General features: G+C 50.0%; 1 long non-coding RNA gene across 1 annotated transcript in view; it reads right to left on the bottom strand.

Moving 5' to 3' along the window:
* Positions 1-695, bottom strand: part of LOC139029289 (uncharacterized) — a 5,322-nt gene extending 4,627 nt beyond the window's left edge. Inside the window, exons 1-2 of the long non-coding RNA XR_011481589.1 lie at positions 635-695; positions 204-278 (exon numbers count right to left, since the gene is read on the bottom strand). This is a non-coding gene — a long non-coding RNA (uncharacterized lncRNA). The remainder of the gene's footprint in view (positions 1-203; positions 279-634) is intronic.
* Between the last annotated feature and the right edge of the window lie 3,440 nt (positions 696-4,135).

Here is a 4,135-nt window from a genome sequence, read left to right on the forward strand (position 1 = left end):
CCACCAGTGGGCTAGAGAAAAGAGACGGAGTGTGTTAAAAGGAGGGGGAGCATAGCCTGGTTATTAATGAAGGACTCTCATACATTATTCATGTGTGTGCCATCTCATGGAGAGGAGAGAGAGAGAGAGAGAGAGTCTCTGATCCACCGCTGCCTCTCTGCTCTGCGGACGGCTAACCTGGCTGCCTTTCTCCTCTCTCTCACCAACCACTTCCTCCTCTCCCTCACCACCACTTCCTCCTCTCCCTCACCACCACTTCCTCCTCTCCTCAACCACCACTTCCTCCTCTCCTCACCCACTTCCTCCTCTCCCTCACCACCACTTCTCTCCCTCACCACACCTTCCTCCCTCCCCTCACCACCACTTCCTCCGTCCCTCACACCACTTCTCCTCTCCTCTCCCGTCACCACCACTTCTCCTTCTCCTCTCCCTCCATCACCATTCCTCTTCTCCTCCCCTCACCACCACTCTCTCCTCTCCCTCACCACTTCCCTCTTTCCCTCCTACCAACACTTCCTCCTCTCCCTCACCCCTCACCATCACTTCGCTCTTCTCCTCCCCCCTCTCACCACCACTCTCCTCCTCCCCTCACCACCATTCCCCTCTCCCTCACCACATCCTCTCCTCTCCCTACCACCACTTCCTCTTCTCTTCCCCCTCACCACCACTTCCTCTCTCCTCCCCCTCACCACCACTTCCCCTTCTCCTCTCCTCACCACCACTTCTCTCTCCTCTCCCTCACACCCACTTCTCTTCTCCTCCCCTCACACCACTTCCTCCTTCCCTCACCACCACTTCCTCCTCTCCCTCACACCACTCCTCCGCTCCCTCCCACCACTCCTCTGTCTCCACTTCTCTCTCTCCCTCACCACCACTTCCTCTTCTCCTCTCCCTCACCACCACCTCCTCCTCTTCTCTCCCCCCACACACTTCCTCCTTCTTTCTCCCCCTCACCTCTTTCACCTCTCCTCCTCTTCCCCCTCACCACCTATTTCTTCTCTTCTCCTCTTCCACCTCCTCCTCTTCCCGTTCCACTCGCTAGTTCACTCTCCTCTTCCCCGTTCCACTCCTAGTCCACCTTCTCTCTTCCCCGTTCCACTCCTAGTCCACCTCTCCTCTTCCCCGTTCCACTCCTAGTCCCCTCTCCTTTCCCCGTTCCACTCCTATCCACCTCTCCTCTCCCGTTCCACTCCTAGTCCACCTTCCCCTCTCTTTCCCTTCCACTCCTATCCACCTCTCTCTTCCCCGTCCACTCCTGTTCACCTCTCTTCCCCGTTTCCCTCCTAGTCCACCTCTCCTCTTCCCGTTCCACAACCTAGTTCACCTGTCCTCTTCCCCGTTCCACTCCTAGTCTCACTCTCCTCTTCCCCGTTCCACTCCTAGTCCACCTTTCTCTTCCCCGTTCCACTCCTAGTCCACCTTCCTCTTCCCCGTTCCACTCCTAGTCCACCTTCTCCTCTTCCCCGTTCCACTCCTAGTCCACCTCTCCTCTTCCCCGTTCCACTCTCTAGTTCACCTTCCTCTTCCCCGTTCCACTCCTGTTCACCTCTCCTCTTCCCCGTTCCACTCCTAGTCCACCTCTCCTCTTCCCGTTCCATCCTAGTTCACCTCTCCTCTTCCCCGTTCCACTCCTAGTTCAACCTCTCCTCTTCCCCGTTCCACTCCTAGTCCACCTCTCCTTCCCCGTTCCACTCCTAGTTCACCTCTCCTCTTCCCCGTTCCACTCCTAGTTCACCTCTCCTCTTCCCGTTCCACTCCTTGTTCACCTCTCCTCTTCCCCTTCCACTCCTAGTCCACCTCTCTTCTTCCCCTTTCCACTCCGTAGTTCACCTCTCCTCTTCCCCGTTCACACTCGTAGTTCACCTCTCCTCTCCCCGTCAAAACACCTCCTAGTTCACCTTTCCTCCTCTTCCCCGTTCCACTCCTAGTTCACCTCTCTCCTCTCCCCGTTCCACTCCTAGTTCACCTCTCCTTTCCCCGTTCCCTCCTAGTTCAACCTCTCCTCTTCCCTGTTCATCTCACTAGTTTACCTCTCCTCCTCCCCCGTTCCACTCCTAGTTCACCTCCCTCTCCACGTTCCACTCCTATCACCTCTCCTCTTCCCACGTTCCCACTCCTAGTCACCTCTCCTCTTCCCCGTTCCACTCCTAGTTCACCTCTCCTCTTCCCCGTTCCACTCCTAGTTCACCTCTCCTCTTCCCCGTTCCACTCCTAGTTTACCTCTCCTCCTCCCCCTCACGTCCTTTTCCAACTCTCCCCCGTCAACCCTGCACTGAATTTTGCATCACAAGCTGCCTGCCACAGCCAAAGAACAGAACACAGCACCTAGAGGCTGCTGTGTAGTGGAGGGCCACACCACAGTTTCTCTCTGTAGAGAGACAATCGGAGTACCGACGCAAGATTTAGGTTCAATCTTCCCTTGTTCATAAAAAATAAATAGTGTTTGAGTGGTAATTGCTTTCAGCTGCCGTATAGCGGAGTACTAGTGAGTCGCTCTCCTCTTGTAAATAATGGACCTTTAATGTAACGATGCGCTGATGTCTATGAAATGTACCAAATGGTGGAGATGAATTTCAACCGAACAAAGGAGAGCACAGAAAATATAAAAAATATAATGACTGTGGTACGTACTCTGTGTGTCGCCTCGTGGTATACTATAACAGAAGTGTCTGGCACCTCGCTGCTTTGGAGATGTGCTTCAGTGTTCTCCCTATGCCAATTACAGCCATACGAAATGCATTACCTTCCATTTGTGAGTTAATACTGTGTCTGTGTCCCAAATGGGACCCTACTACCTACACAGTGCACTACGGGCCCTGGTCAAAAGTAGTGCATTAAATAGGGAATCAGCTGTTGAACACTTCTAACATGGAAATAAGACTGTGTGTTCTGTCGTCTGTACTGCAGTACCTTGCCAATGTCTGCAGTCTGGTTGGAATCTGTTGTATGGTGTCCATTGCTAGCCTAGTTCCAGATCTGTTTGTGCTATCTTGTTAATTTCTATGGTAGTTATAGTTAACAAGGGTGTAGGCAGAAGTTCCTCTGGCTATGTTGCTGATCTTATGTCCTTTTTTCATTTCCCACACTAAATGGTCAAGGTTAGGATTGGGGGGAGGGGAAGCTGATCCTATATCTGTACCTAGGGGAAACCACACCACAGAGTAGTAAATAAGACAGGGCAAATAGATCGGGGGTCAAGTGGACCACCTGACCACCACTGGCTAAGTTGAGAGTTCAATAATAAGTGCCTGAGATGCCATACCTGAATAGGGAAAACAATGTGGATTGTTCCTTGCTGTAGCTAAATAGACACAACACCATTACATCATGTGTTTTTAACATAATATTATCATCTCTACAGCACAGTATGTGTTTTGATTGTTTTGGGGCTGAAAAGCATTCATTGTTTTTTTTTTACAGTGAGAGTTCAAATAAGCCTCTGCACAGCTGATCAGTGTATTTGCATCCTGTCTGTTTGACATTGCCTTCACAATGCTGTACGTATCATGATGTTTAAAGTGTAAAGCTATTGTAAGCACAGTGCAATTTGTTTTTCAGACTTTTACATGATATGTTTAGACATGTATACAGACACTTTTCCTGTACGTATCAAATTTAGAATAAAAGGAAGGCTGTTTCATCCTGTTTACAACTATCTCTGGGTTATCCTCGATTTGTCATCCTCTCCTTTGAATAATGAACTGGCAGTGATATCAGGTTATATCCTCATTAGTAGCAGTGAGTGTGGTTTGATCCACTTTTGTATCTTTTTATATGCTTTTGCCTTTTCTATCAATAGGTTATTGTAGTTCTAGCTTCACATCTTTCATGTAAACAGCTCTACGTGTGTGTGTGTGTGTGTGTGTGTGTGTGGGTGTGTGTGTTGTGGTGTGTGTGTGTTTGTGTGTGTGTGTGTGTGTGTGTGTGTGTGTGTGTGTGTGTGTGTGTGTGTGTGTGTGTGTGGTTGGTGTGACTGTCTCTGTAATTTTGTCTGTATCATTTCGTCTTGTACTGCTGTGCTCTGTATGCAGTGTGTTCGTGTTGTGTTCTGTATGGCGTTCTCTGTATCTGGTCTGTAACCTTGTCTTTGCGTTCTCTGTTCTGTTCTGTATCTTGTCGTCTGAAATCCTGTATA

The sequence above is a fragment of the Salvelinus sp. IW2-2015 genome, linkage group LG19 (assembly GCF_002910315.2).
Source record: "Salvelinus sp. IW2-2015 linkage group LG19, ASM291031v2, whole genome shotgun sequence".
NCBI classification, from domain to species: Eukaryota; Metazoa; Chordata; class Actinopteri; order Salmoniformes; family Salmonidae; genus Salvelinus; species Salvelinus sp. IW2-2015.